The following is a 24,212-nucleotide window of genomic DNA, read 5'->3' as shown; positions in this document are numbered from 1 at the left end:
GGACTACAAAGTGAGTTCCCAGACAGCCAGGAATACACAGAGAAACCTTATCTGGAAAAGCAGAGAGAGGAGAGAGAGAGAGAGAGAGAGAGAGAGAGAGAGAGAGAGAGAGAGAGAGAGAGAGAGAGAGAGAGAGAGAGAGATTGGCTCTACACACTTGAAAGGCATGTGACTTGTAAATTTAAGAGAAAGAATATAGACCATTTCCCTATCTATCTATCTATCTATCTATCTATCTATCTATCTATCTATCTATCTATCTATCTATCTACTTCTAATTTATTTTCTCCTTAGCCATTATGTGAGGATGAATGCAATTTGCATTAGAATAAGCTATTTGGATGAATGTGCTTTGGATTTTTAGATTTTGCAAAAATATACGTAGAAGATGTCAACTGTCAACAGATTCATGCCAACTTTAGGTGTAGAAGATGCTCCAGAATAGATGGGTAAATATCTATCCCATATCATTTTTGAAATCTGGAAAAATTTATGTAGAATAAAAACAAACTGTAAAACCACTCTTCTATATATATTCATGATTCCTTTCTTCCCCTGGTTGTAATATCAGGAAGACATTTTCAATCTTCCTGATCAAGTAAATCTCTTCCAATTATGCTGTTATGGTGTGACATACTTTTTTATTTTTTTACCACCAATCACATTTTAACACATTATTGTCATTATATTAGTACTTCTAATAGCTAACTAGAGCTTTGATTTCAGAAATTTTGCCTTCCTCATCTCATTCTTTCTTTCCTTGCTTGCCCTCCTTCCTTCTGTCTTTCGTTCCTCCATTGATTTATTACTCAATTTTTGATTCTCTTTATAGCTAATTAGCATAGCACTTGTTTATTTTCATTTAGTGAACACTATTTTCTGAGTGAATGAATATTTGTGAGCCTTATATGCCTCTCTTCTCTTATATAGTCACAAATAAGCAAGAGTGATAATCACAAAGAATTATGAAGAGCCAGGCCAGCAGCTGGAACACCTACAACAATCATTCAGGTTAAGTGATTACAATGTTTGTAGATAATATGATTTTTATCAGTAATTGGTCAGTTTTCTAGATGTTCAGTTTTTCTTTGCAAAAATTAGGTACATGTTAATGTTTTCTGTATTGAAACTTCAAAATGTAGAGAATAAGTACTTCCTTTGGCATAGAAATATCATACTCAACTCAGCAGTCAAATGCAAGTTATTTTCAAGTACTTAATACTTACTTTCTGAAGTCTCATGCAGGTGTTAACATATCTGATGCTAAAGCACAGATAATAATGTTCTCAGTAGAAATGTGTGGATCCCCTTTGGGATTCTATTCCAGTATCCTAAATGCATTGTTGATATAGGCTTGGAATAAGCCAAAAGATAAATCAGTAAAATAGAAGCCTGTCAAGAATTCTAGGCCCCTTGTTCTTTTGATATAACACAGTTTCTTTCTATCTCAGATCTTGATATTCTCTTTGCTGCCCAGGAATCACTTACCTAGAGAGCAAATTTCCCAATTATTTTGCAAAAAAAATATTATTTCTTTTACCCAACAGAAAAGAGTACCAGCCAATCCTTAATCATCTTTTGTGATCATCCAGGCCTCTTTTTTCCTTTGAAAGAAACCTTTGCTGAGAAAACAAGACCGAACAAAATATCTTCTGTGGCAATGGGGAACACAAGGAGGAGAGTCTTTGTGCTTCTATGTGAAGAAATAAATCAATATAAGGTCAAATAAAAACAGAGACCTTTCGGTTCCAGAAAACTAATGGATGACACCAATGTAATCTTTACTCCTTTGTTCTCCTTATTGAACTTAAGGAAAATATAACAAAACCTAGGTTAGATATTAAAAGGATTTGTTTTACTCATTTATCTCCTCTCAGGAGCTATTTCACAGTAAGAACATGTTCATGTCATAATTAAGTAGGACTTCATCACCTTCTTACTTTTTCTTTTGTACGATGGATTGTCTGTGATCAGTCACATATATATAGGTTTTCAGAATAAAACCCAGTTCTTGTGATTCACCTGGGATACACAGCCTCGTCGCTGCTTAATTAGGTCATACTTTAGAAGTAAGCACAGATGCTGCAAGAGTATTCAAAGTGCTTTTGCTATTAAGTTTATTTCATACAGATGAGATCCACATGTTATTAAATTTAAAAATGAAGTCTGAAAATATTGTACAGCTCTGCTTGAGTTGCTCTAGGTTCTGGTTTGTGGTGCATTTTAAAGGCTCACGTAGTTCCATAGGCTTCTTCTTTGAGCCACATTTTCACAGCAATTAACTGCCTCTCATTGGCACTTCACAGAACCCAACTGATATGTTTTCTCTTACCCGTCTATTTATTCAGTATGGTAGTCAGGGTGAAAAGACTTCAACAGAGTAAAGAAAGGTGAGGCAACTGCAAGTCTCTGATACATTTTGTTGTTTGGTTTTGTTTTCATTTTAGAATTTATACTATTAAATAATGTTTCCTATAGACTCTGACATTTGAATATTTGGTCCCTCGTTAGTGGCACTATTCGGGGACTCTTAGGTGATGTGATTTGGCTGGAAGGAGTACTTCACAGAGGTCAGACTTTGATAGTTTAAAGACACTAACCATTTTACATTTGCTCTCTGCTTCTTGTTTGGGATTTAAGATGCAAGCTCCCAATTTGCTGCTCCAGCCTCCAAGCATGACTCCTGTTGGCCTTCCCCATCATGATGGTGACAGACTTAGACTCACATGCCTCTGGAAACAGAAGTCCCAGATAAACCCCTCTATATTTTTTCTTTATAATAATGTTTTGTAAAGCAATAAAAAAGCAGATAATATGCCCTGCAACCATCCTTTAATCAGAAATCCTGTTATTAATGAATGTAGACCAGCTTAAATATTTTCTTGAAAAGGGCATAACACTTAATTATAATTAACCTGATACCTTCATTTGTCAAAATTGTTTTGTTTTTCTGAGACCCATTGCTACTTGCTAGTAAAGAACTTGAAAATGTAGATGTCAGATCAGAATGGGGCTTTGGATGTGTACAGAGAAAATTAGTATCTCACCTCTTCCTTGAGACTGATCTCTGGCCCACTGTACTTTAAACCATTTTGTTGGCCTCTAAATTTTAGATACTGCTCTGGCTAATAAAGGAGACTTAGGTAAATCATTTTGCCATTTTATTTCATTCTAAGAAACAAAGATCACATTCTCCAGTATAAAATTAAGCCAAGAGGTAGAACATAGGGTGTTTTAGTCTATTTCAAAAAAATGCATCTAGTCCACAAATACAATCTATGTGATTTTTGATGAGCTGCTGTGATCATCCTCATTTCCAATTTCAGTTCTTCAAAAGTTAAGAGATCTTATTATCAATAATAATTTTCTGTTTATTTACACAAAGCATTCATCATAAAAAGCATGACACTTCATCTAAGATATTGTGTCCAATATTTAGCAAACACATAAACAACTTAGAACTTCCTTGCTCCTTTTGGATTTATAAGAATATTCTCAATGAGAACACTAAATATTTCTTATAATACTTAGTTTTAGGAGCAGCTTTCAGTGAGTGTCTGTCATAAATGGTAGTACTCCTTAATCTGTCACATATTGCAGAAATTCTGAGTACTACTGTCCACACAAACAAATGAGGTTTTATATTTGTATAGGCAGAATGTAAAATTATGTTTGTTTATCTAAACAGACTTGCCACACACACACTTTGGTATCTTCATAAAAGACTTAGTCTAATCCTGAATATCTAAAAACAATGGAACTAGCCGAGGTTATAAATAATGTTGATAGAATATATTTATGGCCTTAAGGAAAGGCAGAAAACAAAAACAATAGGCTGAATGTAAAAGAGACTGAAAAGTAAGAAGAGAGAAGGAAGAAAAATAAGTGTGTATGTATGATGATCAGTAAAAGTTGTTTCAGGGACACCTAACATATATGGAAAACCAATTTCCCAATATACCTTTAGGTGCTAGAATTGTCTGATGCATTTTTTTGTTTCACTGAACACTAGCACAACAGATGGACTAAATTTCTATTAGGGAACTCGCCTCATTGACTAGCCCTATGCTATAACATGTATCCATTTTGCATTTCAAAGAGAGATTCAAAAGCTGAACAGCAGTGTACAGAACTGGGAAAACTTACGGAAATGCAATAAACATGTTTCACCTAAGGCATTTGCTGACCCATCAGTAACTTTCTAACAGAGAAGTTAACTTCTCACACCTGGACAAGCCTCTAGTGGAATGAAAATTTCCTGATAATGGCTGTAGGATTGCACTGATTATCTTAATAGCTGATGGAGATAAAAGAGCTAAGAGAATAAAATCTTTCAAAACAATTCCCTCTCCAGTGCTTTCTGTTAAAATAAAGTGACTCACAACATGATGACAGTGATCTTCTTTTGGAAAGCTAGCCACACATTTTAAAAAAAAATCAATAAGTAGTCCTACAGTCAGCACACAATCCTTCTCTGTACCAAGGTCAGGTGGAACTATTCTTAAACCATAACAAAGAGACCAGGTGTCAGGATTCTCATGCAAAGGTGGAGCACTGCCCACTGAGCAAGCTCTCTGAGCCTCACCACAGGGTGATAAATAGTATTTTCTGTCCACTAATAAGGAGGCTGAAACTGATCCAAACTTGAAATGAGAATGATACAAACTTTTGTATGGTAGAAAAATAAACCTCCATTGTTAACAAAGTAAAGCATAGTGAGATGATGGGGGAAATCCATTCTCAAAGCTTTAAGCAACAAATCAGCTATCCTTTCTAAGATAATCACAATCCCCATAGCAATGGTTTTCAAGTTATAGTGTGTGTTAGAATTATCTAGAGTTATCTTTTCATCATGCAGTTCATATTGGGATAATCTATAGAAAATGATGAGGGGATGGTGAAGCTAGTGCATCTATTTTTCCCCAAATTTACTAGGTAATTTTCAAGCAGACCCTTAGAATAATATACCATGGAAACACTGCAATATAGACAAAATCAACTTGACGATGGATATGTTTTATTTTTGTTCATTTTTTATGTTACTTTTTAATTTTGAAGGGATTACAATATAATTACATCATTTCTCACTTCCCTTGACTCACTCCAAGCTCTCTATGAAATCCTCTAATTTTCTTTTTCAAACTCATGGTCTTTTAAATTGTCAATCTCTATGTGTATAAACACATACACAAAGTAGGACTTTATAGAAGGACTAGTTGGGAACACGGAGAAGATCAGGGAAAGTTGCAGGAGTAGAAAAGAGAGTAATATGCATTGGTTCATTAAAATATGTACATATCTAAAGGTGACAAAATAAAACCTGTTTTTATGCATAATTAATATTAACTAGTTAAAATTTTTAAAAGATATCAAGTCCCTTTTACAAACAAAGAAGAAATATAGTGGTTTCACTCAAAAATATTTAATCTCCTTTTGTCTAACAGTTCAAGTCATAAAATAAGTTTTAGAATATATATACTTGAAAAATTTTCAGTTCTATATGAGAGTTAGAAAGCCATACTAGATAGTCAAAATATCACTAAGCACTGAGGTAATTATGTGAGTCTGTTTCAGGGATCAAATAATGCTAAATTATAGAAAGTTAACCTCTTATTCAACTGATGCATTAATTTATAATCATTTTTTAATGCCAGCCCAACATGATATTTTAGCATCCTAGTGACAAAAATATCACAAAGCCAAGAGTTTAGCTAGTAAAATAAAGCAAAGACATGCCATGTATTCTCAAGAAAGAACATCATATAGATGAAGATAACTCCAATTTCCACAAGACAAAATTCCTGTTAAGGTTTTCAGAAACATGAATTTTCTTACCAGCACTAAATCATGAAATGAAAAACAAAAGTTTTAAAAATAAAGGTTATCTATGTTCACTGTTCAATCCATGGTTTTCATAGAATGCCCCAGTTTTTCTATATGATATAGAAAGTTATATCTGGGTTGAGAATGTGGGAACAGATTATAAATCTCGCCCATAATGCATAAATAGTACATTGCTATAATTATTCCATGGAAGTGCAATGTTTAAGAGCTGCATACTATCAGTGAGTCCACCAAAGCCAATTTCCCTCTTGTGTTGAAATAGATTTTAGTGTCTTTCATTGAATAACGGATGAAATAATTGGATGCTATTTAGGGAACATACTGCATGATAATTACATATTATTTTTTTTTAAAAAAACAAGAAACACATTGAACATAAGGAGATGTTTACATTAAACTAGATGTACTGAAACTTGGAATAAGGGAGAGGACAGCAGAGTTATATGTAGTCACTCCAGGACATTATGTCCGTTAAGAAAAGTGGCAAGCAAGATTAATCATTCATTCAATTGAATATTCTATAAGCCTGGCTTCATAATAAGAAACTATATAATTACATTCCAATAAGTTAAATGTTTAAAAGATAAAGTTGCAGTATAGAGATGCAGTTGTAATTTGAAGAACTCTTTTAAGAAAGAACTCTTATCTAGTTGAAATTCCACACAATATGTAGTAGATGAGGGGTTATTTGATGAGGATCAGATAGTAGAAGCGCATGGATAATGGGGATGAAGAATGTTTACCAGGAGGTTTCTAATAGGGTTCTGCAAAGTATTGTCAATCAGAAAAAAATCAAATGTGGATATATATATATATATATATATATATATATATATATATATATATAATGGTTAACATGTGATATCATCAACAAATCAAGATTTAATGCAGATTCATGCCATGATTTTTGGATTGGGTGGGCAGAATTCAGCCATATGCTATCTAGCACCTGTGGTGCTGGGCGGTTGTGCATCATTATGATGAGTGAGTACAAGGTAGGGAAATGGGAGAAAGAGAAAGATAGGAAGATCGGTTCATGGGGTGAGGAGAGTGGTATATCTGAAGAGGTGAGGGTGGTAAGCAACAGGCTGACAAGAATGCCCAGCTCGCCACCTGGGGTCCAAGGTGATGTCAGGGCCTAGGCTGTTGCCAGGGGCCATGTCTTAGTCCAAAACCCTGACAAAGCTGGGGGTCGTTGTGTGGATGCTTGTGGCTCCAGTTGCCACTGGAAGCCATAAATAAGCCTGCAGTATGGGCCAACACCTGAAGCCATGTTGGAATTTGAGGGTCAGGCTGCCACTGGAGCCAAACAGAACTGGGTAGCTTGTGCTGCCACCTTGGGCCCATGGTATCATCTAAACCCAAACTGTGTCTGAGAACCATGTCTGGGTCCATGGCCCTACTTCAGCCACGATCTGTTTTGATACCTATGACTCCTGCTACCATTGAAGGCCAAGCAGATGCTGGGGTCTGGGCTGTATCCTGGGGACATGTTGATGTTTGGTGACTGTGCTGACACTGGGACCATGCTAATCTCAATGGCCTTTGATACCAATTAAGGCCACAATGACATCTCAGCTCCAAACTGTAGCTAAAGACCATGTCTAGATCCATGGTCCTACCACAGCCTAAGTCTGTGCTGATGTCTGTAGCCTATATTGCAACCAAAGGCAATACAGATTTCCCAGAGCTGGGCTGCCTCCTGTGGACATGTTGGTGTCTGACGGCTGGGCCCATACAGACCTGAGTGACATGTGATGCCAACATGAGCCTTGAATGGGTCCATGGTCCAACCGCAGCTGGGGTTGTGTTGATATCCATGGCCTAGGTTACCACCAAGGGCCATGCAGACATCAGGATCCTGGGCTACCACTTAGGGCCATGTTAGTGTCTGATAGCTCTACTTCAATTGGGGCCATACAGATAGGAGTGCTGTGAACTGCCACCTAGGGACATGGTGTCATCTGAGCTGCCTCCAAGGGCCATGTCTGGTTCTGTGGCCCTATCATAGCTGTGGACTGTGTTGATGTCCATGGCTCCTGTTACTACCTAAAACAATGAGGACAGGGATGCACAATTGGCCCCACACCTCACTGGTTGCAGCACTAAGGAGAACTGGCCCTGAACCTTGCCTAGGAAGCACAGTAGAGCTGTCCTTATGGGCAGAAGTGTGGGTGAGCAGGCCCTGAAGGCATGAGAGTGTGAGAGCTAACCCCACTGTCTGCTACGCAGTGGCAAGGACTAGGGAGAAACCCCCCCCCTTCCCCTTGCCACCTACTTCAGGTGGTAAAAGCTGGTCCTGGGGTCACAAGAATGGAAGAGCTGACTATGTCCCTCTTGGGCTGCAACAGTTGGGAGTGTGGGCCCTGCACCTCGCTGAGGCAGCACAATAGGGATGACCATTTGATGGGGACACAGGTGAATGTGCCAGCAAATGTCTGGAAGATCTGAACTACCCCTCATCTGCCACAATGTAGAAATGGCAAGGGAGAGACCTCTCTCTACCCCCACCTCTTACCACCTGTGGTGGGTGTGAGAGCCCGCCCTGAGGTCTTGAGACCTGGAGAGCTGGTTCTGCCCCTCATTAGCTATGGCACTCAGGAGAGCAGGCCCTGCACCTCACCTGGGAAGTTCAGTAGAGCTGACCCTGTTGGGTATGCAGGTGAACTGGTCCTGAAGGCATGAAAGCAGGAGTGATGACCATGCCTCCTTTCCTATGCCCTCTACAGCAATTGGGAGAGTGGGTCCTGAACTTTGCCTGGGAAAACAGTAGAACTGGCCCTGAAAGTGTGAGTGTGGGTGAGCTGGACCTGAGGGCCTGAGAGCATGGGCTGGCCCCACTCCTCAATGCAGACTGCATTGGGTGAGCTAGCCTGGGCAATGCTGGAATGATCAACCAGGTAATGACAATGACAGAAACCTGCCAGACTAACCAACCTAGCTACTACCCAGGCCTAGAACCAGGGATATGAAATAGTCCACCCCAACATTCACCTTTTCTGGGAACTGCTGGAGCTTGGCAAAGGGACAAACCTACAGGTTCAAAAGTGCAGAATCTATATGACACAGGATATTCAAGAGGATATTCCCAGTGAGAGCCCAGTATCAATAATGTAGCAGAAGCCAGAGGCTTCAAACCACACCAATGAATGACTCATAACAATGGACATTTACAAGTAATGATATATAGACTAAAGTGTAAACTGTGTGACATCCAGACCACATTACAGCTTTCATGCCAAGGTTCTTCTGTTTTTTTTGTATATTTGTTTGTTTGTTTGCTTGCTTGCTTTTTCTTTGGTTTTGGTTTTTCTTTTAAATGTTGTTTTGCTTTGGAGTGGAGGTTGCAAGGGCAGAGGGTGATTTGATGGCACAATAAGATAAGTAGGATCCAGATGGATGATGTGAAATCCACAAAGAATCAATAAAAATTTAAAACTAGAATAATGAGATTAATTTAGCAAGATATGTAAAAACAAAATCTAACATTTTTTTCTTAAAAATCAACTCAGAGAGGTATTGCTTTCACAATGATGAAGTAAAGACCTTTGGGAATCTATTGCTCCATAAAACTCACAAACACTGAAAGCATTGTAAAAGTCAACATCCCCAGAACCTGACAGATTAGCCAAAGCTTTCTCACAATCTGAAGGACATTGATACAAGTAAACTACTAGTCCCAATGTGGAAGGAGAGCTTATAGGAATTTTATATTGCCCTGCTCATATTTACGTACTCCAGATATATATTACCTATAAAAACCAAACATATTCTTTCAATGACTAAGTGAAAGGAAACAGATTTGATGTTCTATAAAGTCTCTTCCCCAGGCACTGTCACATTTTAACCTGTCTGTAAAAGCCCCATACAGAATATCCTCATTATCTGATTTGGCTCAGGGCTTGCTCCCTAGGAAAAATACCTCTCCCCAAGGTGAGTTTTTGAAAACAAGAGATGCAACTCTTTAATGTTTCAGCTGCCTAAAAGCTATGATATTAGTTGGTACATACATGCGTCCACCTAAATATCAAAGGGAAAATCTGATAACAACATGTTCATGTAGGCTTTCAAAAGTTCTGACATACACCTGGGGGCCCAGGAAGGTGTGAACATAGAGAAGTGTGTAAGCCCAGGAAACACCTGAAAGTACCATAACATTTTATCTCTGGCTCTTCTTGAGGCCCACAGTAAGAAGGAAGTAGAAGATAAGGTAAATTTTGTAAATTACCTAATAAATTTTGAAGATATAATACAATGCACACATCCTCAAGCAATATACAAGACTTACTGAGTCAAAACTTTTGGCATAATCCTGAGCAACTACTACATGTCTAATTACCTAACTGGACAGCAGTGGCACCAATATCTTAGATGTGACAAATACCAGTCTGATTAGAATTAATGTCTACTTAATAAGTAAGAGAACTCATGCATGGTACTGTAAACCCAGACCATTACCCCTAGCTTCAGGGGAATAGACCAAAGAGAAGAATCTACTACTACCATTTTGCTAAATTAATATAATTTCTTACTATTTTCCAAATACCCATTCTTATGTTCACAGATAAGTATAGCTCTTTTTCCTCATCAAAGAAACTTTTATTTTCAGCAGAAGAAGACTATTACAGAGAACCACAATTGGACAAAGTACAGAGAATATGTGATGGTGGAGTGCTCATCCCCAAATGTGATATCAATAATGTCCTGAGGCAATGAAAATATCCTGGCAAAGGGCCTGGACAGATTAAAAGAGGCTGATAAAGACTTCTACTAACTATTATCTTCTAGATGTGACAGGGATGCTACACCAGTGAACTCTCAATCACATGGATATCTGCCCAAGACTTATTACTCCATATTCAAGCACGGATAGGGGAAGGGCTCACAAGATCTAAAATCTACCTTAGAAGCTTCAGGGAATCTACTTCAACTGTGTGAAAGTCAGTTTTCTTTCTCTCTCTTTCTTTCTTTCTTTCTTTCTTTCTTTCTTTCTTTCTTTCTTTCTTTCTTTCTTTCTTTCTTTCTTTCAGGGGTGAACAAGCTCCCTTATAAGTTGTCAAAGGCAAAGTACTAACCCCTACAAACAAGTGCATACAGACAGCACTAACTGGATATATAACCAGATATACTAACTGAAGAGATAGAGACAGGTTGAGATAGGTGGATAGATAGACAGACAGACAAATAGACAGATGATAGACACATTCATTCATTCATACATACATACATACACACACACATACTTACAATGGATATATGGGGTATAGGAGGAATCTCAGGTGTAGGAGAGGTAGATTTCACTAAAATTCATCAATTAGTTCTATCTTCAAGATCTGAATCAAGAAATATTTTTAAATTTCATCAGTTATTTCTCTCGAGCAAAGAAGGAATACAACACATGCCCAACATATTTAGGCTTTCGATGTATTGCCTATAGAATTAGTTCTAATATTGCCTTACCTGAAACATTGATGAAATTGACATAGTTATGATGTCTACTATAGCTAACAATTAAAAGGAGGAAGATGGCATGATGAGCTAGTACAAGTCTAAAATTCGGAGAGAGTACACAACTTTAGATTATTGGTTCACACAAAATACATCTTTAGTCAAATACTACCACATGAGTCAATTCCTGGCAAGATGTGGGGGAAAAAGGAACAATTATTCATTGTTGGTTGGATTGCAAGTTGGTACAGCCACTCTAGAAAACTGCAATGAGTACTCAAAAAGCAAAAGATAAATCAACCATATGACCAAGCTGTACAATTGTTTGATAAACGCTGAAAAGAATCAACTCCACAGAATAGCTATGATTATGGTAGTTCAATTCACAATAGCTAGAAAATGGAACAACATAATATCTCTTAATTGATGAAAGGACAAAGAAAATGTGGTATACATGCAAAGTGGAATACTATTCAGCTCTAAAGAAAAATGAAATCACGAGATTTACAGGTAAACATGTGGAACTAGAAAATATTACACTGAGTGAAGTAACTCGGACCCAGCAAGATAAATGCTTCATGATATCTATTACTTGTGGATCCTTGCTCTGAATATATAGATGTGAATAAATCACCTGGAGTAGCAGAAAATGCCAGGAAATTTAAAAGACAACAGAGGTGAGTGGGAGAAAGAGTTTTAGAGAGGAAAATATTAGAATATGGGGTACTATGGGACCCTGCACCGTCATACTGGTCAAATAAAAATGTAGAATTCCGGTTGGTGTTCACCTGGATCATTTTTCAAGGTTATGTTTGCAACAAGTAACTCTAGATTGATGAGACAATGCCTTCTCCTAACCCAAGACAACTTTGTCATCAATGACTCTAAAAGTGACAGATTTTCCAAAACTGGCATTCCTCTCTCCAGCAATTATAAGTATCCACATAGGTCTACTGTATCATCCTTATAAGGACTTGGGACATGAAACTCACTACTGTGTTCTAAATGATGAATCCCTTTGTTTCTGGATCAAGAGTCCTCTCTGGGCTAATGATGCATTCAAGGACAGCAGGGACAAATTACTGAGGCCCTGTTCTGTGGCAGTCCACAGTGGTTTCCTAGTGAGATCTGAGCTTGCTTTACCCAGCAGGGCTGCATTAGAGGATTGCTTGACCACATGCATGGTTACCAGGCGACTAGACTGTGCTAGGGAAAGGTCTTTTGCTCCACCCCTTGGTATTTCTGTAAAAAGCCCTTTAGAAGAGACAGAAGGGGCTGGTGGATATTGATCCAGGCCCTCCCAAGGCTATCCTCTGTTTCTGTCTGTTTCTCTCCCCTTTATCTTTCTATCTAAATATTTCTCACTCCTTCCTCCTCAAGAATACCCTGGGGGAAAAGTGGGAACAGGCCTCCTACAGAGAAATAGGTAGGCCTCCCACACTGATCCCAAATAAAACATAAAACAAGAGCTTGAGATGTAGCTCAGGGCTACATTGCTTCCTAGGATATGCAAGCTTTTCCAAGATTATACACACACACACACACACACACACACACACACACACACACACACACACACACACACACTGAAAAAAATAAAGAAATGCAGGAATACCAAATTCATGTCTATTGACTGGAAAACTGAATATTGTAAGATACTTATGTTACACACAGGAAGTTTAGATTATTTTTATTGAAACAAAATTTAAAAAAGCAAACAACTTAATTCATATGGTACCAGAAAATATCCTAAAGAGTCAAAAATAATTTTGAGAAATAACAGAGGTGGCATCATAATACTTCTGAATCTCACATTATAAAGCTACAATGTTTAGATCTATTAATATAAGAACAAATATCAAGGGCAATATAACATAATAAAAAGCCAATAAATCCATTCATAAGGAGCTGGATGATTTTTAACGAGGGTACCTGCAATGGTAAATCATAATTTTTATCCTAACTCCACCTGGAATCAAGGAAAATAAAGTTACTGAGCATATCTCTGAGGACATTTAAGGAAGAATTAACTGGGGGAAAGACCTCCAATCAGAAGGTACAGAACTTGCTTGCCATACCTCAATTATAAAGACGTCCTAGAGAAAAACAGTTCTCCTTGCTGGTAACCTCTATGTCTTTTTTTTTATTAAGAGTTTTTTTTTTCATTCATTTTACACACCAGTCAAAGATCCCTCTTGTCCCTCCTTCTGCCTCCCTAAACTCACCCTCAATCCACCCCTGCTCCCCCCACCAAAAGGCAAGACCTCCCATGGGGAGGCATATCCAGTAGAGGCAAGTCCAAGCCCTTCCCCCTGCCTCAAGGCTACAAGAGGTGTCCCATCATAGGTAGTAGGGTTCAAAGAGCTCCCTCATGCACCAGGGATGGGTTCTGATTCTATTGCCAGGGAGCTCCTCAAGCAGATCAAGCTACAAATTGTCTTGCCATGCAGAAGGCCTCGTCCAGTTCCATGTAGGCTCCACAGCCATTGATCCAACTTTCCTAAGTTCCCACTCATTTGGTTTAGTCATCTCTGTGGGTTTCCTCATCGTGATCCTGATGCACTTGCTCATAGAATCCCTTCTCTCTCTCTTTGACTGTACTCCTGGAGCTCAGCCTGGTGTTTGACTGTGGATCTCTGCATCTGCCTCCATCAGTTATTGGAGAAAAGCTCTGTGATGATAGTTAGGGTATTCACTGATCTGATCACTGGGGTAAGCCAGTCCAGTTCAGGCAACCTCTCCACTATTTCTAGTAGTCCAAGCTGGGGTCATCCTTGGGGATTCCTGACAACTTCCCTAGCACTGGGTTTCTCTCTATCCCCATGTTATCTTCCTCCATCATGGTATCTCTCTCACTGCTTTCCCACTCCATCCCCGTTCCAGCTCAACCATCCCATTCCCTTATGTTCTCATCCTCCACCCCCTACCCTCCATTGCCTACCCCTCACCCCCAGTTCACTCATGGAAATCTCATCTATTTCCCCTTCCCAGGGCAATCCATGCATCCCTCTTTGCCTCATTAGCTAGCTTCTCTGGAGCTGTGGATTGCAGTCTGGTTTTCCTTTGCTCTACATCTAGTATCCACTTATGAGTGGGTACATATCATGTTTGTCCTTCTGAGCCTGATTACCTCACTCAGGATATTTTCTATTTATATTATATTATATATCCATCCATTTGCCTGCAAATTTCTTGATGTCATTGTTTTTCTCTACTGAGTAGTACTCCATTGAGAATGGGAAAAGATTTTCACCAACCCAGCATCTGACAGAGGACTGATCTCCAAAATGTATAAAGAACTCAAGAAACTAGACATCAGAATAACAAACAATCCAATTTAAAAGTGGGCTATAGAGCTAAACAGAGAATTCTCAAAGGAAGAATTTCAAATGGCCAAAAGACATTTAAGGAATTGCTCAGCATCCTTAGTCATCAGGGAGATGAAAATCAAAATGACTCTGATATACCATCTTACATCTGTCAGAATGGCTAAGATCAAAAGCACTGCAGACAGCTTAGGTTGGAGAGGATGTGGAGCAAGGAAAACACTCCTCCACTGTTGATGAGAGTGCAAACTTGTACAGCCAATTTGGAAATCGGTATGGTGGTTTCTCAGAAAATTAGAAATCAGTCTTTCTAAAGACACAGCTATACCACTCTTGGGCATATATGCAAGGAATGTTCAATCATACCGCAGGGACACATGCTCAACTATGTTCATAGCAGCATTATTTTATAGTTTATAGCCAGAACCTGGAAACAACCTAGATGCCCCTCAACTGAAGAATGAATTAAGGAAATGTGGTACATATACACCTTTACGTCTTAATAGTGAGTGTGCTTATCCTATTGCTGTTCATACTTAACTAACAGTAGAATCCAGCTTCTTCACCCTTCCAACATGTACTGAAGACCAGTGGTTCTCTAGGAATCCTGCAGAACATCATGAACAGATTGGGAATGTTAAGATATCCAGCCTTGTGGACTGAGTACATAGTTGGTTTTCAGCCTCAAGCATGCACACAGCTTTTCCACTGTGTAGAAAGCCACTGTTGGACTATCTATCTCATACTGTGTAAGCCAATTTACTAAATCCACTTTTGTAGAATATACTCATTCTATTTGTTCTTATCCTTTAAGAATCCCAACCAACAAAGTAGCCAAAATAAATTCTAGAAGAATGATACTCTCTTCAATAAATAGTGCTGAGCAAACTATTGGATAGTCACATGCAAAATAATAAAGGTGAGTACTTTTTAAATAATATACAGAATAAACTAAAAATAAATTTAAATTTTAAATGTGATATGAAAAATGAGACTCTTAGAAGAAGACACAATTGATGAATTTTTGTAATTCTTGAATATGAACCAGAAAAATATAATGAAAAAACAAAAACAAGGTTATATGCAAGATACAGTCAACATACTGAAGAAGCAAAATATGAAAAAACAACATATTGATATTTCTTTTCTTGTTATTTTCAAGTTCATTATTTAATTTTAAATACCTGAATTAAATAATATGCATGTATTTAAAATATTAACTTTGATGATTTTGGATATAGATAGTTAAAGGGAACAAGAAAATTAAAACAATACATTAAAAAACATTAACACAAAAGGTGAGAATGATCAACAGTCAGGAAAAAAGACACAATGTCTAAAGAAAATAAACTTCAAAATGACAAGAAACTTTCAAATAATTACATTAAATATACTCATTAAACATTTCTGTTCAAAGGTCAAGACTAGGGCAATAAATTCTTTTTTAAAAATGTACATGCTATATACAACAGACCATGATGGAAACATTAGTCTTCTAATTCTCAAACTTGCAATTTAGATTGAGTAACTCCACCAGATTTCCTGTTCTGAACATTGTGTGTGTGTGTGTGTGTGTGTGTGTGTGTGTGTGTGTGTGTTCATGTGTATGCATATTGACAATTTGTGGTGTTTAATTGAAGATTCTTGGTTAATAGAGTATTTGGAATATTGACTTGTTGTATAGAAACATTTTAATGATGTTATGAGTTGGTGGTGGAGTTTGTGCTATTGGTTCATTATTATGAATAATTTTAATGATAATAAGGCCCTATTTCCTTCAATAAAGTGAAAGCTGCTTAATCTGTTTGTGTGAGCTATTTATCAAGGTATAACAAAATAACCAAATACTGCTTAAAGTTTAGAAAGAGATTATTTGATTCACATTATTTGCCTGATTGGTTACCAATAAATAGCTTATGAGAAGCAAGGAGCTAAGTAACTCCATGTATGACAGTTTAAAATAATTTTGGAAAACGAAGGGGCATGACATTGCTTGGATGATCTTAATATATCTGAATATGTTTCTACACAACAGAATGTGTTCATGAATTTGAATTCTGAACACATTTATTACATAAAACAAACCAATTTTTTTTATTTTTCTTAAGAAATTTTCTACTCCTCATGTTATTCACAGACTCCCCTCCTCCATCCTCCCACCCCCAGCCCTCTCTCCCAAGCCACTCCACATCCCCACATCCTCCAAATTCAGATCTCCCATGGGGAGTCAGCAGAGCTTGGCACACTGAGCCTAGGCAGATCCAAGCCCCTTCCCACTGCACCAAGGCTGTGCAAGGCGTCACACCACAGGCACCAGATTCCCAAAAGCCTGCCCATGCACGAGGGACGGATTCTGATCCCCCTGCCTGGGTGCCCCCCAAACAGTTCGAGCCAAACAACCGTCTTCCTTATCCATTCCCATGGGGGCCCCACAGCCACTAGTCTATAGGTCATGGGCTTCCCATTATGATCTCAACGTCCCCCGCCTGCAGAATCCCCCCTCTCTCTCATCAGTTGAATTCCCGGAGCTCAGCCTGGTGCCTGGCCATGGATCTCTGCATCTTCCTCCATCTGTCACTGGACAAAGGCTCTATGATAACAGTTAGGTTATTTGTTAGACCTGTCACCAGAATAGACTAGTCCAAGCAACCTCTGGACCACTGTCAGCAGTCCAAAGTGGGGTCATCCTTGTGGATTCCTGAGAGCCTCCCAGAACCCTGTCTCTTTCTATTCCCTTGATAACCTCATCTATCATGGTATCTCCCTCCCTGCCCTCACACTCTGTCCCTGTTCCAGCTCGACCCTCCCATTTCCCTATGTTCTCATCTTCCACTCCTTGCCCTCTGCGACCCCCCCCCCCACATCCAGTCAGCTCATGTAGATCTCATCCACTTCTCCTTTGCTGGGTCATCCATGTGTCGTTCCTAGGGTCTTTCCGTGTTAGCTAGCTTCTGTGGAACTGTGGACTGCAGTCTGGACATCCCTTCCCTCACATCTAGTATCCACTTATGAGTAAGTACATACCATGTTGGTCCTTCTGAGTCTGAGTTACCTCACTCAGGATATTTTCTAGTTCCATCCACTTTCCTGCAAATTTCTAAGTATGATCTGAAGGAGATACTTATTGCATGAAGGCTTAGAACTGAAATTCCAAAAATAAAATGTAGTAATTTGTCCAATGGTTGCCTGAATTATGACACATGATGATCTCACAACCTCATAGAATATCTATCTACATTTAAAGTGAGGACATTGATACGCATTAAATTGAAAATCATTGGGATTAATTTGGGCTCTGGATGTATAAAAACAGTTTGATTAATGAATTCTCATGAATTCATTTATTATTTTTTGCTAGTAGAGAAAACTTAAATCTCCCAGTGGATAAGGTTTTTGCACAGCCAGTTGATTTGACACACTCATCTCTAGGAAAAGTGATCTCTTACACTTCAGTAACATCATCACCAACTGTAACTGAAGGGGTTAAACCAGTATTGCCTTATAAAGTGGTATTATATTACCTGTGGTAGTTGTTATGCAGCACAGTGATGATTCTACTCAAATCCGACCCTCACACTTCTCTTTACTTCTATATGTAATTGGTTTTAAGTACCATCAGGCCATAAAGGCAAAGTACAAACTGTAAATCATGAAGAGGTATGCAGCAATCTAAACAATATTTTTAGTTTTTAATTGAACTGAGCAGAAATGAAGGTAACATACATGCAATGGATATTATGAGTGTGCGATAACTGTTAAAAACTTATCAAGTATATCAAATGTAGTGTTTTTAACTTGGGGCTGTTAATCAGAGATGTAATATCTAATGCTGTGGCTCAAGTAATAAAAACATTCAGTTTGGCTGATTTATTGAAACATAACAAATGTGTATCATAATTAGAAAATCAGAAAGATCTGATGTTAATTTATTTATTATAAAGGAATAGTTTTAATGGTTTGGGGAGATTATACTGTGAGAGTATATTTAAAATTTTAGACGTATTCAATAGTGCATTGTTTAGTGTCCACAAGTATGTGTAGCTGGAAGTTTTCCTGTGTTCTGCCCAGGCCCTGCAGTTGGGACAAATCTCTCCCACCCATGTCCCATAGCCGCTTAGTCCCAAATAAACACACAGACACTTATATTATTTTCAAACTATATGGCCTAATGGCTCAGACTTATTGCTAGCCAACTCTTACATCTAAAATTAACCCATTTCTATTAATCAATAAGGCACCACGTGGCCATGCTTAGCGATATTTTCACATCTTGCTTCTCTTGCCAGTGGCTACCAGCATCTCCCCCCTTTCCTTTCTTTTCCCTCTATCACCCTTGGATTTTCCCACCTGGCTCCATCCTACCCTGCCATAGGCCAATGCAGGTTTATTTATCAACCAATCAGAGCAACACATATTCACAGCATACAGAAAGATATCCCACTGCAAGTTTCTTTACTTACTGTAGGTTCTCTGGCTGTTGATATTTAGCTTCATTCCATTGTGATCAGATAAACTACAGAATTTCATTTCAATTTTATCATATTTGTTGAAACTTGTTTTGTGTCCTAAGCTGTAGCTGGTCTTGGAGTAAGTTCTGATAGTCACTGAGAAGAATGTATATTCTTTAGTGTTTGTGTGGAATATCCTGTAGAATTTACTAGTATATCTGGTTTACTATGTCATTAACTCCAATGTTTCTCTGTTTATTTTTTGTCTGGCTGACCTGTCTATTGATGAGAGTTGGGTAATGAAGTCACCCACTACCACTGTGTTTGAGTTGATTTGTGATTTTTAGGTCTAGTAATATATCTTTTATGAAACTGGGTGCATATATAATTAGAAAAGTAATATCTTTGTGGTGGATTTTTCCTACAATGAGTATAAAATAATTTTTTTTAATCTGACCTCACTACCTTTGCTTTGAAGTCTGTTTTGTCAGATGTTAGAATAATCATGCCTGCTTATTTTTTAGTTTTTCTTACTACTTTTTTTTACATAAATGTGGTTTTATATAACCTGATATAACCTGCTAGTCTATGTCTTTTTAATTGAGGAACTGAGACCATTAATATTTTGTGCTATTGATGCTGGAAAGATGGCTCAGTAGTTAAGAATGCTTGCTGCTCTTCCAGAAGACCTGGGTTTGATTCCCAGCATCCAAATGATGAATCACAACCATTTGTAACTTCAGCCTCGGGGTATCTGACACCCTATTTTGACATCTGTGGACACCTGGCCCTGAATTTCTTTATATTTCTACATGTGATGAAAAAAAGCCATATACATAAAATAAAAATAAAGAAAAATTTGAAAATTCAGAATGATTAATTCTTGTTACTCTTTTTAATTTTAAGGTGTTTTCTTAGACCTATTTTGATTAGCAATCCTAGCATTGTTAAGTTATTCTCTATGAATTCCTGAATGTGTTATTTTTTCTATTGAATAATATTGGATTCATGAAGAAATCAAACAAAACTTAATGAAAATGAAAATACAGCTTATCCAAACTTATGAGATATAATGAATGCATTCCTCTTCAGAGGAGTATTTATAGTGCTGAATGACTATATAAAAATATTTGAGATATCATAAGTTCTTTACCTTAAGTCTTTAGAAAAATCGGAATCAACCAAACCCTCAAAGAGTAGATAGGAAGAGACAATTAAAATCAGAAAGAGTATTATTGGGATGTGGATTCTTGATAGGGTACTGACCTAGCATGTGTAAGGATCCAAAGTCAAATCCCAGCATTCCCCTCTTCCACAAAAGATCAGAATAGAAATTAATGAAATAGAATAAAAAATACACAATGAAAAGAAGAGGTGGTTCTTTGAAAAGATAAACAAGATTGTGAACCCCTAACATAATTCGCCAAAACTAATAGAGATAAGTCTCAAATTGATTAAATATCTCTCTTTTCACTTCTAATTTAACAGATACCAAAGAAATTAGGAAAAAATACCATAAAGACATGTTTTAAAATGTCTATTCCATTAAATTGGAAAATCTAAATGAAATGAACATATCTCTAGAGGAATAACATACTAAAATTAAACTAACAGGAAAAAATGAGTTAAACATACCCATAAACAGAAATTATATTGAAGCAGTAATAGAAAATCTCACAACTAACCAAAATTTCAGAGTCAAGTGACTTCACTGTAAAATTCTGCCAGAACTTCAAAGAATAATTAATAGCAGTACTACTTAAATTATTCTATAAGCTAGTAAATTAAACAAGGTATTCACTCTTTTGTAAAGCCAGCATTATCTTCATAGTAAAATCAAATAAATACACACACACACACACACACACACACACACAAATCAAAAAGTATTGATCAATTCTTTAATGAACACAAATGCAAACATTCTCACTAAAATGTTGGCAAACATAATCCAAGATCATATGAAAAGTAACATTCAACATACCCACATTGACTTCATTCCAGAAATTCATGGATTATTCAATATGTGTAAATCAGTAATTGTCATTCAGCACACAAATAACCTCAAAGACAGAAATCACATGATCATCTTATTAGATGCTCAAAATCTCTTTACCAAAAACTAGGAGGCTTCATGATAAAGTTATGAGGAGCCGATGGATTAAGAAGACATACCTCAGCATAAAAAGACTATAAAATTCAAACAGTCACTGTAATACTAAATAAAGAACATTTCAAAGAGTTTCCACTAAGATAAAGAACAAGACAAGGCTGTCCATTCTCTCCACTCTTATTCACTACAATACTTAAAGACTTATCTAGAACAATAAGACAAGAGAAGAAAACAAATGGATTTTTTTTTTTTTTTTTTGGTTTTTCGAGACAGGGTTTCTCTGTGTAGCTTTGCGCCTTTCCTGGAAGTTGCTTTGTAGACCATGCTGGCCTCAAACTCACAGAGATCCTCCTGGCTCTGCCTTCCAAGTGCTGGGATAAAAGGCATGCACCACCACCACCAGGCCAAATGGAATATTTATAAGAAAGGAAGTAGTCAATGTCCTTACTTGAAGATAATATAATTCTATAAATAAGAAACCCTAAAGACTCCACCAAAAAGCTCTAAGAGATGATAAAACACATTCAGAAGAGAAGAAAGATACAAAACTAACACACAGAAATCGGTAGCTTTACCATACTAATTATAAACATATAGAAAAAGAAGTCAGCAAACAATAAAATCACATTAACAAAAGCCAAAAAGTAAGTAAAGTGCAAGGTAATAAGCCTAACTAATAAAATAAAGTGTCTCTAGAATGAAAATTATAAGACACTAAAAAAGGGAAGAAGACAGACTCTCCCATGCTCATGGATTAACAGGATTAATATTGTGAAAATGTTTGTCTTAATAAAAGCATACTACATATTCAGTGCAAACTCAATCAAAACACTAGGATCTTTCTTCACAATCATAGAAGATTTAATATGGAGGCACAAAAGACTAAGGATAGCCAAAGCAAACCTGAAGAAAAAAAGTACTGCAAGAGGTATTACCATACCTGATTTCACATACTACCACAGATACACAGTAATCAGAACAGTTTGACATTGGCAAAAAACAAATAAAAACCATTTAATGGAATCAAAGGTACAGATATAAAGTCACATAACTACAGTTAACTGATTTATCTCCTTTTTAACTTATTGTAGTTGTTTTGCCTGCCTGTATGTCTGTGAATCACATGTGGTTCTGGTTCCCAGGGAAGCCAGAAGAGAACATCAAATTTCTTGGAATTGGAGTTACAGATGATTGTGGGCCACCATGTGGGTGCTAAAACTCAAATTCTGGCTCTCTGGAATAACATACAGTGTTCTTCACCACTGAGCTAGCTCTCCAGTTTCTACCTATTTCATCATTGACGAGGCAAAATTGTGTTGGAGAAAAGCCAACATCTTCAAAATATGTTTCTAGGAAACCAGGTTTACAGTGTCCAGAAAAATGAAACTAGATCCTTACTTTTCATTTTGCACAAAACTCAACTCCAAATAGATTAAGGATCTCACTGCAATACTTGATACCCTGAAACTACTAGAGGAAAAAGTAGCAAATACACTTGAACTTTAGGCACAGTTAAAAACTTTCTAAATATAAGTCCAGTTGCTCAGGAAAAAACCAACTGTTGATAAATGAGATCTCATGAAAAGAAAAAGCTTTTATCTTCCAGCAAAGGAAATGGTCAGTTGATTGAAGAGGCAGCACACAGAATGGGTGAAAATCTTTGCCAGTTGTATGTATTACAGGGGGTTGGCATCTAGAGTACACAAATAACTTAAGAAAAACTTAACACACTTAGAAAACAAACAGCTACATTAAGCGTTGAAGTGAACAGGAAAGTCTCAAAAGAAAGAAATACAAATTATTAGCAAGTATGTTAAAAATGTTCAAAACCTGTAACTTCTAAGAAATGTGTATTAAAACTATGTCATGATAGTCAGAATGACTAGCAACAGGAAGACAAATTCTTTTGGTGGGAGTATAAACTAGTGTAGCCACTCTGGAATTTTGTCTGGAGGTTACTCAAAACACTAGAAATAAATCTACCATAGGATTCAGCTCTATCACTCCCAAACATGTATCCAAAGTGCTTTATCACTTACTATAGAGGCATTTTCACATCCATGTTCATTGCCATCCTATTCCTAATAGCTGGGACACTTAATCAACTTATGCATTAATCAAATGACAAATAGATACAAAATATGGTACATAGACATAATGAAAATTATATCACTATAAAAAATAGAATCATGACTGTTGTTTGAAACTTAGTCTTTCTTATTATTAAGAAACTTTTATGTTACATATTAATCACAGATCTCCCTCTTTCCTCCTCTTTCCCAGCCTTCCCCCCTTAACCCACCCTCCCCATTCCCTCCTACAAGAAGATAAGGCCTCCCATGTGGAGTCAGCAGAGCCTAGTACATTCAGTAGAGGGAGGTCCAAGCCCCTCCCCTTTCCTCAAAACCTTGCAAGGTGTCCCACCATAGGTAGTGGGCTCTAAAATGACAGCTCATGCACCAGGGATGGATCCTGACCCTTTTGCCAGGGTTCCCCTTAAGCAGATCAAGCTGCACAACTGTCTGGCTTATGCAGCAGGCCTCGATGTTCTAAAACAAAACAAAACAAAACAAAACAAAACAAAAACAGAACCACATATCATAATGAAAGCTGAAAGGTCAGAGAAGCAGAGCAGCCAGCCACTAGTTCTTACTCCTAAGAAATCCTCAGCCTAAGGAGAGTGAGTTGCTGTTTTCTCACACCTTATATACCTTTCTCTGCCCTGCCATATTACTTCCTGGGTTTAAAGGCATGTGTGCTTCCCAAGCAAAGGTATGAGATCTCAAGTGCTGGGATTAAAGTTGTGTGCCATCACTGCCTGGCTCTGTGTCTAATCTAGTGGCTGTCTCTGTCCTCTGATACTCAGGCAAGTTTATTAGGGTACACACTATATAACCACACATGACATTTGGAAGTAAATGGATGTATTTATGCTGAGTGAAGAAGTCACATATGCCAAGAGAAACAAATGTCATATGTTTGCTCTCATTGGTCCTAGATTCAATTCTTTTGTTTGTTGTGTGTAACATGGAA

The sequence above is a fragment of the Peromyscus maniculatus genome, chromosome X (assembly GCF_049852395.1).
Source record: "Peromyscus maniculatus bairdii isolate BWxNUB_F1_BW_parent chromosome X, HU_Pman_BW_mat_3.1, whole genome shotgun sequence".
NCBI classification, from domain to species: domain Eukaryota; kingdom Metazoa; phylum Chordata; class Mammalia; order Rodentia; family Cricetidae; genus Peromyscus; species Peromyscus maniculatus.
The sequence above is the reverse complement of the archived record's forward strand: the minus strand, read 5'-3'. Positions refer to the sequence as shown.